Source organism: Bos mutus, chromosome 14 (genome assembly GCF_027580195.1).
Source record: "Bos mutus isolate GX-2022 chromosome 14, NWIPB_WYAK_1.1, whole genome shotgun sequence".
Classification (NCBI taxonomy): Eukaryota; Metazoa; Chordata; class Mammalia; order Artiodactyla; family Bovidae; genus Bos; species Bos mutus.
This window is the reverse complement of record NC_091630.1, coordinates 28,455,676-28,470,402: the sequence shown is the minus strand read 5'-3', so window position 1 is coordinate 28,470,402 and position 14,727 is coordinate 28,455,676.

The window sequence follows — 14,727 nt, the reverse complement described above, 5'->3', positions numbered from 1 at the left end:
GAGAAGACCCTTGGGTTCCCTTGGACAGCAAGATCAAACCAGTGAATCCTATAGGAAATCAACTCTTAATATACATTGGAAGGACTGATGCTGAAGCTGAAGTTCCAATAATTTGGTTGCCTGATGCAAAGAGCTGACTTATTGGAAAAGACCCTGATTCTGCAAAAGACTGAAGGCAGGAGGTGAAGGGGTGACAAAGTATGAGATGGTTGGATGGCATCACCAACTCAATGGATATAAGCCTGAGCAAACTCTGGGAGATGGTGAAAGACAAGGAAGCCTAGCATGCTACAGTCCATGGGATCTCAAAGAGTCAGATACAACTGAGGGATTGAACACCAACAGCAAAGCCTTTTAGTCTAGGGTTGGACACAACTGGGTTTGAACAGCAACAACAAAGCCTGTTAGTCTGGTGCTAGGTTATTACTATGATGATGATTGTCATTCATTTGTTTAGCTTAAGGGCAATCAATAAGGTAAAATGTAATTTAATATAGATTGCTCTCTGCTACATGTGCATCACTGTAAGGAGTCCAGTGGAGTAAAAAGTATGATATTAGCACCTTACCCTTAAAGGAACTCACATGTCTTTATTGAAATAATCTATATAAAGTGAAACTTAGTGGTATGCAAGTATAGTGGCATCTACATTTCAGAAAATGAGTGTTGTATAAGTTTAGAAGGAACTGTGGTATCCAGCTGTGAAAATTGAAATGAGGATGACTTCTGTAAAAGTAACATTAAATGAGCTAGTGTTCAATACATGTAAAGTACTCTGAATAGTTCTGGGACACACATTCTTTGTCAGAGTTAGCTCTTATGATTATTGCTGTTAACCATGGACTGTGCTGAGCACTCCATATAGATTAACTCCTTTGATTTTCCTCTCCTATTAAAAGACTTCTAAGTGTATTCTGATCATCATTTTCAAAAAAGAATAAATAGTGGTCTGGATATTTAATAACTAGTAGAAGCAGAATTTGATATCATTGGACTTTGACTCAAGTGACTCACAGTCTTTACAAAACATTTCTGACAGGACAAGTCAGTACATTATTAAGTTGTACTTTTAAGGATAGGTGATAATTAAATTGGAGAACAAAGAAGTTCAGGATTTTTAATAAGACAGATTGATAAAAGATCAAGCATTTAGACATTTTAAAGTATATTTATGAGACTTTGCATTGCTTTTTATTTAGAGTTTATTGTTTATGTTGAATAAAGGTAGAAAATAAAACTAGAAAATTAAGCTGTGGCCAATTTTGGAATCCTTGAAAACAAAGCAAGGTACTATAATGAATGTCTTTAAAAATTTTGTATGTAGAATTCTTCAAACTGATTATTTTCTTTAAAGCTTCATTTTTGTTAGTATTCCTATTTTTAAAATGGAATATTAGATATATTTCATATTTGGCAACTTGACACAATACTTAAATCTGAAGGTGTGAAGTGTCTGGAAATCTACCTTGTGCTCAGTCACTCAGTTGTGTCTGACTGTTTGTGACGCCAAGGACAGTAGCCTGCCAGGCTCTTCTGTGCATGGGATTCTTCAGGCAAAAATGCTGGAGTAGGTTGCCATTTCCTTCTCCAGGGCAAATCTTCCTTACTTGCAAGTTAACAAGTTAGCCTGCCACAGTTTCACATACATATAGTAAGAAAGAAAATAAGACTCTTCAGTCAGAAAAGTGTTTATTACTCACAGAATAAAGGAGCAGCCAGATCAGTACAGTGTTATTTGGGTGTTCAGGAGGAGGAGCAGATATTTAACTGTACGTGTAGTGACTGAAGCAGGAGCCAGGAATACCAAAATTAGGAGACTCGCCTTTTATAGGGTTCCTGTCTGTCCTGCCCTTCAGAGAGAAAGTTTACTAGTTACTTGAAATGCAAAAAAAAAAAAAAAAAAAATTCTCCAGGGGAATGTTGGAAGGCATCTGTGTTTATGACCCTAGAATGTGTCTAGGAAGGTACCTGGTGTTAGTCAAACTGTCAGGTTAGAGGCAAGTCCTCCAAATTGTCAAGTCTGCCTGAGAATTCTGACATTTGAACTGGGAACAAAGGTAAAAGCTACAACCAATGAGCAGTAAATTTAAATTAAATGATGGATTATCATGAATATGAATTAGTGAAATTTTTGAGAAGTTGTTAAATAAAGTTACCAATATTTTCCTACAGTACTATGACATGTAATAGAACTTTTGGGCAAAGTTAAAGAATAAGTAGACGTAAATGAAAGAAAAGGATTCTGATATCAACTGCAGATTTGTTTGTTCTTTTTTTTTTTTTTTTGCCCCAAGAACCCTCATGTTTTTTTTTTTTAATTTGCCAGAAACAGAAATTACTGAAAACAGTTACACTGATTATAAGGAAAGAATATACATTAAAATCAGCCAAAGGAGGAAACAGAAAGGGAAAAGTCAGGGAGGCCTCCAAACAAGAATTTTACATCATGCTCAGAATGTGTCATCCACCTAACATCATATGTGACAGTATACTTGAGGTAGTGCCAATCTGTTGAGTTGACCTGAGCTTCAGTTTCCAGGTCTAAAACTTATTTATTTTATTGACAAGTTAACTAAAATAATCTTCAAACATATACTTTGAATTAATGTAGAAAGTATGTCCCATTAAATATATGTTGGACTATAAAAGCATGTCATACATACATTTTCATAGTGAATTCTCAATGCACAGCCATATGACAGGTGAATCCATGTATGAGTAATCAGTTTAGAATAGAATAATAGCTCAGTGAGAAGAGTAGCATTATGCGTAAAATCCTAAGATGTGGATTGTGAAAAGAAATAGGACACGTTTTTGATTCGACAGTGGGTTCTATTCGAAAAAGGAATGTGCATGTATATGTGCGTGTGTTTGTGACAGGTGAGACAATGAATTTTTTGGAGAATCAGATGCAAGCAAGACATATTTCAAGTAAATTTACAAGTTTAGGGCAGAGATATAAAGAATTTTCTCAGAAATAATTTAAACACACTTAAAAACTAATATTAAAAATGTAAATTCACTGTGAAAAAATTTTAAAACAAATAATATTGTTCTGATTTACATAAACAAGATTATAATTTTAAGGATTTTTTACTGTTCATGACCGTCATTTCATTTGAGTATAAATTTTTAACTCCAAATAGGTTCAGGATTGTGCTAGTTATTTAAGAGTTCAGAAAAGTAAATAAGTTATTTAAACAATTAAATAGTATACAAAGTAAATAATAAGAGAAAAATGTGCTCTTGTGAAGAAAAATGATGTAGTTTTATATAAATACAGCTAAACTAATTCAAGAGAATTCACATTCTAAACAATAAAAGTAAAGCCAATAGAATAGTACATGCTTTAATCAAATTACTGTGCTCACTATTTACATAATGCCAAACAGTTTTTTCTTACAATACATTAAAAATCAAATAGACTGAATAAACTATTTTTCTTCTAAAGTGTTTTTCAAGCACAAAATGTTATCATTCTTCTCTCCTACTGCATAGGAAATTCTGGAAAGATAACAACACGTCATTTGCAGCCTAAAAATGTGCAGCTCTCTAATACAATGATAAAGCAATAGAAAGTGAAAATCAAGCCAAGTGGAAGAGGAGCACCTATAAAAATTCCTTGAATATACCCATAGAAACATAATTTTCTAAATATGTTTTGTTGTTTTGCTCAGTTGAGGTTTTCAATAGCTGCCTATTTCAGTAGCTGCCTATATAAATTAGAAAATAGAGAAAACAATTTTTTGACTAATATACAACCACTCTTATGTAAAATCCACAATAAACTCACAGTGTTTAGGAATAACATTTTCCCCCTTGATGTCATCTAAATTACAATAGATTTAACTTTGCTTTATTGACATACATTTTTCTTGGTCTATTATTACAAATCCAAGACATTGCCTTCTCTATTGAAAGGAAAAATGGCCATAATCTTAATTGTAATCATTGAAAGAAGTCATCAAAATTACTTATGTTTATTCTATTTGTGTTAAAATTAGACACAATAATAACATAAGCAATACCTTTCTTCAGTGTCTTTATCTATCATATTCTTATCCTCTCTTCACAAAGACTTTTGAATATCAATTATCTTGTGCATTCATTCTGGTTGAGTGAATTTAGATTTACAACTAGGTTTCTCAAAAAGCAGTCTATTCCTGTAGACTCAATTACTGGCTTATATTTACTTATCCAGTAAGGTGATTTGTGTTCCTCATCATTGATATCTTCAGTCCAAAGTATAGACTTATTAATCAATTGCACAGATTTCTTAGTCACATTTACACTATTCTTCTCTTAACTGCCTTCGTTTCTGAAAACATATTCTCTCTCAGATTCCATAATTTTGTTAATTCAGTATTTTCCCACCAATCTATCCATTGGTCATTCAATAATAAATGTTCTTAAGACTAGTATATATTTTCTATTCTTAAATAGAAGAGACAGAAAGAACAGAATTTTGTAGATAAAAATTATTACTTCCATGATAGAAATAAATGTCTAATACTAATCAGGTATAGAGATGACACTTTGTACAGATGGGAGTTGCAGTCATGGTTATGGATGAAAGTAAAGATTTCCTGGAGGGTATAGTACACAAGTTAAGAATTAAAAATGAGTAGGCAGTATTATTTTGGCACTTCCTTGTGGCCTACAAAATTTCTTCTGAAAAGTCAGCTGATAATCATCTGGGAGTTCCTTTGTAACTATCTGGTTGTTTTTCCTTTGTTGTTTTAAATATTCTCTCTTTATCCTTAATTTTGCTATTTTAATTGCATTGGGTCTTGTGAATCTCTTTGGATAAATCTTGTCTGAGACTGATTTCTGGACCTGCATGTCTGTTTCCTTTCACAGGTTAGGGATATCTTCAGCTAATATTTCTTCAAATGTATTCTATGCCCTTTCCTCTATCTTCTCTTTTTGGGACCCCTATAATGTGAGTGTTAATGTGCATGATGTTGTCTCATAGTTCTCTTAAAATGTCCTCATTTTTTTAATCTTTTTTTTTTTCTTTTATCTGTTCATCTGGGATAATTTCTAGGACTCTGTCTTCCACTTCAATGATTCATTGTTCTTTATTCTCTAATCTACTGTTGACTTCTTCTAGTGCACTTTAAATTTCATTACTATATTCTTCAGCTCTGTTTTGTGCATTTTCATATTTTCTAACTTTTTGTTAAACATCTCAATGTAGTCATCTATTCTTCTGAGTCTGCTGAGAATTTTTTGATCACTAACTTGAATTTTTATCAGGAAGATTGCTTATCTCAATTTAGTGCTTCTGGGGTTTTATCTTATTTCGTTTGCTGGAAAATATTTCCCTGTTATCTCATTTTGCCTCATTCTAAACTGGTTACACTTTCTGATCTTGGAGAAATGGCCTTATGTGGAAGATGTCCTGTTGCTGCTGCTAAGTCACTTCAGTCGTGTCTGACTCTGTGTAACCCCATAGACGGCAGCCCACCAGGCTCCCCTGTCCCTGGGATTCTCCAGGCAAGAACACTGGAGTGGGTTGGGGCCCAGCAAAATATTCCCTCTGTTCATTAGAGTTAATACTCTAGGAGTGCCTCCTCTCTGAGCTCTTAGGGTACTTTTGTGTGGTGGGACTGACTACTGTGGGCATGCTGGTGCAGGGGGTAGATCCGTACTGCTTGGCTTCTAGGCTATGTCTAATGCTCAGGCCACTGGCAATGGTGGGTGCAGTTGGATCCTGTGTTGACTGCCTGCTGGTCTCAGAGACTGCTAGAGCTTTGATGCCCCACTGGTGGATGGGGCTAGAGCCTAAGATGGGGTCCCAGGACTGGTGCTGGTCCACTGGTAGAAAAGACCATGTCCTAAGGTGGCCAGTTTTCAGGCCCCTAGGAATCCCAAAGCTGGTACCAGCCCACTGGTTGGCAGTGGTGCAACTCATCCTTGATAAGCTAAAGGGAGAACTCTAAAATGGCACTTCCCAGCCCCAGTGTCCTTGATGTAGAATGTGGTCCCCAAAATGGCTATTGTCTGTTTCCCCAGGAGGCTCTCTAAGATCAGTAAGTGTGCCTGGCCCAGGTTCCTTTCAGACTAATGTTCCTGTGCTGGGTCTTGGTGCATGTGAGGTTTTCACATGTGCTTTTTAAGAGCAGTCTGTTTCCTACAGCCTTTTTCTGTTTCCTACAGTAGGAATGAGAATGCAAGTTCCACTGGCCTTCAAAGCCAGATATCTGGGGGCTTGTATTCCTGGTGCATAACGCCGGGTCTGGGAAGACTGATGTGAGGTTTGGATCACTCTCTCTTTTAGGGGGAACTTCTGCAGTTGTGATTATCCCTTTTTTCTGGGCTGCCTACCCAGGGTCTTAACTATACTGCATCTGTGACTTCTGGGGGCCTGACAATTATAAAAGTGGTGGGTGTTAATATTGGAAGATATTTAGACTCTTTAGGGGTGAGATAAATAAAATTGGAGTCCCCCAGGTATGTTGAACCTACATATTTTTCAACAGGATCCTAAAGACTATAGCCTTAAAGTTAAATGAAATAGCGATAGAAAATCATCTCTATAGGAACTATCTCAATCTACACAGTAACTTAAGATGATCTGGTACTGGTACTTCCCTTAGACTCCTGGAAATGTAAATGTTTTCTGTATGCACCTATTATCCAAGACCTGGAATATATAGCATTAGAATCCCCATGGACAGAAGAGCCAGGTGGGGTCCATGGGGTCACAGAGAGTCAGACAGGACTGAGTAACCAAGCACAGCCCAGACCTCAGTTTAAAATAACCAAGCTTTCTAAGATATGAGAAAACAAAAGAAACAAGTAAAATTGAATAGTTACATAGTATTCTAACAACTGAAGTTGAGAAACCTTAACAATGTAACTATGCTTAATATGTTTCAACAAACAAGACATAATTTTATAAAAAATACTATTTAAAAAAAGCACAGGACTTTCTGATTTCTACTTCCATATATGAGGGTTGGAAGTTACTCCATTCTAACATCAAGTAAAATCCTGAGCAGACTGAAAAGCCAACTCTTCTCAGAACCATAAGAGAAGTATGGTTACAGGGGAAATGTTCATCCCCAAGATTAAAGAGCCAGGTGAATATAGGAAATCAAAGAATTCCTGAACAGAGATTCCCCAGCAGAAACTGCTCTGGGAACCAGTGTTCTTTCTGTAATTGATAAACTCCTGGAGGCTCACTCTGGACAACAGTGAGAGTTAAGACTCCAGGGGAACCCAGTCATATGGGAGTGCCTTGCAATATTGCAAGATTTGTCTCCAGGAATTCTACTAAATTCCCACAGTAAATAATGGAGAAAAATTTCCTCAGACTTTCTTCCAGTGGAAGGGGAAAAGAGCTATTATAAGATACATTAGAGCATTCTGTTCTTAACAAGGCCTGCCTTCACGGAAAGTTAATCAGAACCTAACCAGTTGGGGAATTATCAGACCCTAAATGATCTAGGGAAGTAAAGTGCTCACATCCAGCTCACTCTTGTCAAATATGGATTAAAAGTAAATGGATGGGGAAAAAAAATATATGATGCTCAGTTCAGTTCAGTTCAGTTCAGTCGCTCAGTCATGTCTGACTCTTTGCGACCACATGAATCGCAGCATGCCAGGCCTCCCTGTCCATTACCAACTCCCGATGCTAACACTAATCAAAAGAAAATGGAATAGCTCTAATAACTGCAGAGAAGACATAAAAGACAAGTTATCAGGGGGGAAAAAAGTACATTATATAATGGTAGTAAGCTAAATTCTCCGAGAAGTCATAACAGTTCTTAACATGTAAGCACCTAGCAACAGAGCCATAAACTTCATTTGGCAAAAGTTGATAGAACTTCAAAGAAACAGAGTAACTCACTATCATAGTTGGAAACTTTAACACACCTGTCTCAGCTCAGTTTAGTTGCTCAGTCATGTCCAACTTTTTGTGACCTCATGGACTGCAACATGCCAGGCTTCTCTGTCCATCACCAACTCCCTGAGCTTTCTGAACTCATGTCCATTGCATTTGTGATGTCATCCAACCATCTCATCCTCTGTCGTCTCCTTCTCCTCCTGCCTTCAATCTTTGCCAGCATCAGGGTCTTTTCTAATGAGTCAGTTCTTCCCATCAAGTGGCCAGAGTATCGGAGTTTCAGCTCCAGCATCAGCATCAGTCCTTCCAATGAACATTCAGGACTGATTTCCCTTAGGATAGACTGGTTGGATCCCCTTGCAGTCCAAGGGTATCTCAAGAGTTTTCTTCAACAACACAGTTCAAAAGCATCAATTCTTCAACGCTCACCTTTCTTAATGATCCAGTGCTCACTACCACACCTGTCTTAGAAATGGACAGATCCAGTGAGCAGAATATTATGGCAAAAGACTTGGACTGAGAAGTATAGTTTTTCATTCAGTGTGTAAATATTGAGTCTTTCTTTCTCAGTAACTTTTATTTCTTGGCCACATATTCATTTTATCTTAAAAGCTCTGGGTTTGGAGCAAATTGTTCTTAGTTGGATGTGGACTTCTGAATGTGAGAGCTTGGGCCCTGGTAGCCAGGGGACACATCTGTGGAGCACTCAGCCTTATTTGTGATACACTTACAGCTGAATATGGTGTTTTACTTTGTGTGAATAGTTAGTATATTCTATTAAAGTTGTGAAACATGAAAAAAAAAGTTGTTTTAATTTGCATTTCCCTGATGATAGATGATGTGGAGGAGCATCTTTTCATGTGCTTATTTGCCATCTGTATATTTTCTTTGTAAAGTGATTTCAATAAACAGGAGGCTATGCATGTATGAGAACAGGGAGGCTATGAAAAATCATCATTTCTACCTCTCAATTTTGTTGTAAATCTTGCAAATCTAAAACTGCTCTTAAAAAAAAAAGGTAAAGTCTTAAAAAAGAGAACAAATCAAACAAAACATATTAAAAAAAGAAACATGAGTTTGACAGATGATTTTTATAGTAGATTTACCACAGCTTCTTAAGAAAACTTGAAAAGTAAAAGGACAACATTGAACACAGAGGGGGAAAGTAAAAAATGTGAAGATAATAGGAGATATATTGTGTATTGGTCTATTAGGTTTGCTGCAGTAAAACACCACTTAGATTGGATATCTTAACAGAAATTTATTTCTCACATTCTGGAGCCTAAAGTTTCCAGATCAAGATGTTGGCAGTTTTGGTCTCTCCATAGCTTGCAGATGGCCACCTACTCACTGGGTCCTCACATGACACCAGAAGAAAAGCCTCCTATGTATATTATATTAAAATATTTGAGAGTCAAAGCAAATATAAAATTTAAAACTCAACCAGAGGACAAAAATACATATATTACCTTAAAATAACCAGAAATTATACTGATAACATCCTTCTCTACAGAAAAAGTAGATGCCAGAAAAAGCAGGGGTAGTTTTAATATATCAAAGTAAAATAAGAATTGTCTTTTCAGTAAAAATATCCTTCAAGAGTAAAGTATAATACATATAAGTGAGTAAGTAAGTGAAAGTCGCTCAGTCGTGTCCGACTCTTTTTGACCCTATAGACTCCCACCAGGCTCCTCTGTCCATGGAATTATCTAGGCCAGAATACTGGAGTGGGTGGCTATTTCCTTCTCAGGGGATCTTCCCAAATCAGGGACCAAACCCAGGTCTCACACATCGCAGGCAAATTACTTACCATATGAGCAGCCAGGGAAGCCCATCAGTTCAGTTCAGTCGCTCAGTTGTGTCCAACTCTTTGTGACCCCATGAACTGCACCACACCAGGCCTCCCTGTCCATCACCAACTCCCGGAGTTCACCCAAACTCATGTCCCTCGAGTCAGCAATGCCATCCAGCCATCTCATCTCCTGTTGTCCCTTTCTCCTCCTGCCCGCAATCCCTCACAGGGTCAGAGTCTTTTCCAATGACTCAACTCTTCGCATGAGGTGGCCAAAGTACTGGAGTTTCAGCTTTAGCATCAGTCCTTCCAAAGAACACCCAGGACTGATCTCCTTCAGAATGGACTGGTTGGATCTCCTTGCAGTCCATGGGACTCTCAAGAGTCTTCTCCAACACCACAGTTCAAAAGCATCAATTCTTCGGTGCTCAGTTTTCTTCACAGTCCAACTCTCACATTCATACATGAGCACTGGAAAAACCATAGCCTTGACTAGACAGACCTTTGTTGGCACAGTAATGAATATGCTATCTAGATTAGTCATAACTTTCCTTCCAAGGAGTAAGCGTCCTTTAATTTCATGGCTGCAGTCACCATCTGCAGTGATTTTGGAGCCCAGAAAAATAAAGTCTGACACTGTTTCCAGTGTTTCCCCATCTATTTCCCATGAAGTTATGGAACCAGATACCATGATCTTCGTTTTCTGAATGTTGAGCTTTAAGGCTACTTTTTCACTCTCCTCTTTCACTTTCATCAAGAGGCTTTTTAGTTCCTCTTCACTTTCTGCCATAAGGGTGGTGTCATCTGCATATCTGAGGTTATTGATATTTCTCCCGGCAATCTTGATTCCAGCTTGTGCTTCCTCCAGCCCAGGGTTTCTCATGATGTACTCTGCATATAAGTTAAATAAGCAGCGTGACAATATATAGCCTTGACGAACTCCTTTTCCTATTTGGAACCAGTCTGTTGTTCCATGTCCAGTTCTAACTGTTGCTTCCTGACCTGCATACAGGTTTCGCAAGAGGCAGGTCAGGTGTTCTGGTACTCCCATCTCTTCCCGAATTTTCCACAGTTTATTGTGATCCACACAGTCAAAGGCTTTGGCATAGTCAATAAAGCAGAAATAGATGTTTTTCTGGAACTCTCTTGCTTTTTCAATGACCCAGCAGATGTTGGCAATTTGATCTCTGGTTCCTCTGCCTTTTATAAAACCAGCTTTAACATCTGGAAATTCACAGTTCACGTATTTCTGAAGCCTGGCTTGGAGAATTTTGAGCATTACTTTACTAACCTATGAGATGAGTGCAATTGTGTGGTAGTTGGAGCATTCTTTGGCATTGCCTTTCTTTGGGATTGGAATGAAAACTGACCTTTTCCAGTCCTGTGGCCACTGCTGAGTTTTCCAAATTTGCTGGCATATTGAATAAAGCACTATCACAGCGTCATCTTCCAGGATTTGAAATAGCTTAACTAGAATTCCGTCACCTCCACTGGCTTTGTTTGTAGTGGTGCTTTCTAAGGCCCACTTGACTTCACATTCCAAGATGTCTGGCTCTAGGTGAGTGATCACACCATCGTGATTATCTGGGTCATGAAGATCTTTTTTGTACAGTTCTTCTTTGTATTCTTGCCACCTCTTCTTAATATCTTCTGCTTCTGTTAGGTCCATACCATTTCTGTCCTTTATCGAGCCCATCTTTCTTAGCCCATCTTTCACATATGTATTAGAGAAGCCCATAATACATATATTATGTGGCAAACAAAATCCAAGGGAATATGTTTTATACAGACTTGTCCAGAAGGAAATTTAAATAAATAGTAAATATGTAGATATAAAATGAGTATTGATTGGACTAAAAAAAAAAACCTTTTAAGTGTTTTAAAAGACACAGGTGAAAATACGTGTAGCATATCAGATTTGACAAGGTATATGAATTTATGGATTTAAAGTATTACAGAGTTTTTGTATTATCTGAAAAGTTAAATAATAACAATATGTATTAGATTCTTAAAACTAATGCTGCATGTTTAAATGCTATTGTAATCATTTAAAGAATGAATCTTTTTATGAACAATCTCTTTGTATGAAACCTTTTGTATGAAAGACTGCTGCTAAACCTACTTGACCTTCTGAGTAGATAGTTCATATTTTTCATTTCAGAGTAATCAAAAGTTTGAGAATTTTGTGGTTTGTGTTTGATGTCATATCCAAGAATCCATTGCCAAATCATAAAAGCCCAAGCAACAAATTTGGAGGCCTTAATCCACAATTTTTAATCACATTAGTAGAATGAATGATTAAAAATAATCACATGGTCATTTCAGTTGATAAAAAATCATTTGACAAAACCAGAACACTTATATGTGGTATGATATGATATATGATATGATATGTGATAGAAATACCTAACAATATAGGAATAGGAAGTAATTTCCTCAACCTGATAAAAGGAATTTAGTGAAAACCCTACAGCTAACATTATAATTCCACCCCAGTACTCTTTCCTGGAAACTCCCATGGACGGAAGAGCCTGATAGGCTGCAGTCCATGGGATCATGAAGAGTCGAACACAGCTGAGCAACTTCACTTTCACTTTTCACTTTCATGCACTGGAGAAGGAAATGGCAACCCACTCCAGCATTTTTGCCTGGAGAATCCCAGGGACGGGGGAGCCTGGTGGGCTGCCGTCTTTGGCGTCCCACAGAGTCAGACACAACTGAAGCGACTTAGCAGTAGCAGCATCCCTTGGACTAGGAAATGACAACCCATCCAGTGTTCTTGCCTGGGGAATCCCATTGGCAGAGGAACCTGTGGGGGTTACAAAGATTCGGACAAGTCTGAACAACTGAACATGCACGGGTACAATGTTATATTCAATGGCATAAAACTAGAAGGCTTCCAAACAGTAAGAATAAGACAAAGCTGAAGTAGCTATATTAATTTTAGAAAAAAATAGATTTCATAATTTAGCAGACTACTGGGGATAAAGAGGGCATTGCATTATGAAATGTGTCAGTTCTCTGAGAGGAAATAAAAACTCTAAGCATTTATGTGTCTGACAAGATAGATCAATATCCATGAGACAGAGACTGATCAAACAGTGAGACAAAATAGTATGTACTGTTACAGTGGATTATATCATTATTACACTAGTCTGAGAGTTTACTGAGTACCTTGCTGTTATTGTTGTTTAATTGGACACTTTTGCAACCCCCTGGGCTGTAGCCCACTAGGGTCCTCTGTCCAGGGGATTTCCCAGGCAAAAATACTGGAGTGAGTAGCCACTTTCTTCTCCAGGGGATCTTCCTGACCCAGGGATCAAATCTAAGTCTCCAGCATTTCCTGCATTGACATGCAAATTCTTTATCATTGAGCCACCTAGGAAGACCTACTGATAATCATTAAAATTGTCATATGAGTTACAGGTTATTGATATTCCCATTTTACAGACAATTAAAAGGAGCCACAGGGAAGTTAAGCATGGCCCTAGCAGTCAGCTAGCGATCTGGGTAAGATGTGTTAGCATCAGACTGCTATGAAACAAACTATTTAGAAAACTCCTTTGATAAAAATAACAAGTAAGAAACTGCCTATTCTGAATTTCTGTATCTTTAGTTTTAGAAAGGGCTTATTCAGTAACTTTAGAGGAAATAAGACTAACTTGAAGAGTGAGTATCATGCATATGTTAAATCTAACCACACCCCTTGGAATTTGCTGGCCATTCCAGTGGTGAAGACTGAACTTCCAATACAGGGGGTGCAGGTTCAATCCCTGATCAGGGGGTCTATGACCCACATGCCTCACAGCCAAAAAAAAAAAAAAAAAAACATAAAACAAAAGCAATATTGTAACAAATTCAATAAAGACTATAAAATTGTCTACATGAAAAAAAATTTTAAATAAACACATCCCTCATATTTCGGACTGCACAAATTTTGGAGGTCTGTTATGGAATTCATGAAGACTTGTTCATTTGACCATGTGTGTAGAATTTGTTGATTTTGATTGGTTAACTGTTAAAGGCTCTGGTGGCATTTAGAAATATTGAATGGGTAATGGAAATTCAGAGCCAAGTTGAATAGTCAGGCCTGAAAATACTGTTTTGAATTTTCCCCACCTATTCTTAAATTCATGGAAATATTAACCTTTTCAGAAGACAAACGTAAAATAAAAGTAGAGGGCCATGTTTCAGTATCTTTTGGGAAAACAACACTTAAGGAAGGAAGGAAGGTGTATGTAAATAGTATGGCAAAAGAAAGGAGGATTTATATAAAGTTTAGGATAAGAAGCCACAAAAAAGCAGACTTTTAGGATGGAATGGAAGAATGTCTTCGTTCAGTGCTTCAGAGCAGGAAAGTTTAAGAGCAGAAAATTACAGTTATGGTTGGCTCTAACACCCTCAGTTACAAGCTGGAATCAAGATTGCCAGGAGAAATATCAATAACCTCAGATATGCAGATGACACCACCCTTATGGCAGAAAGTGAAGAGGAACTAAAGAGCCTCTTGATGAAAGTGAAAGAGGAGAGTGAAAAAGTTGGCTTAAAGCTCAACATTCAGAAAACGAAGATCATGGCATCTGGTCCCATCACTTAATGGCAAATAGATGGGGAAACAGTGGAAACAGTGTCAGACTTTATTTTTGGGGGCTCCAAAATCACTGCAGATGGTGACCGCAGTCATGAAATTAAAAGACCCTTACTCCTTGGAAGGAAAGTTATGACCAACCTAGATAGCATATTCAAAAGCAGAGACATTACTTTGCCAACAAAGGTCTGTCTAGTCAAGGTATTGGTTTTTCCAGTGGTCATGTATGGATGTGAGAGTTGGACTGTGAAGAAAGCTGAGTCCCAAGAATTGATGCTTTTGAACTGTGGTGTTGGAGAAGACTCTTGAGAGTCCCTTGGACTGCAAGGAGATCCAACCAGTCCATTCTGAAGGAGATCAGCCCTGGGTGTTCTTTGGAAGGAATGATGCTAAAGCTGAAACTCCAGTACTTTGGCCACCTCATGCAAAGAGTTGACTCATTGGAAAAGACTCTGATGCTGGGAGGGATTGGGGGCAGGAGGAGAAGGGGAC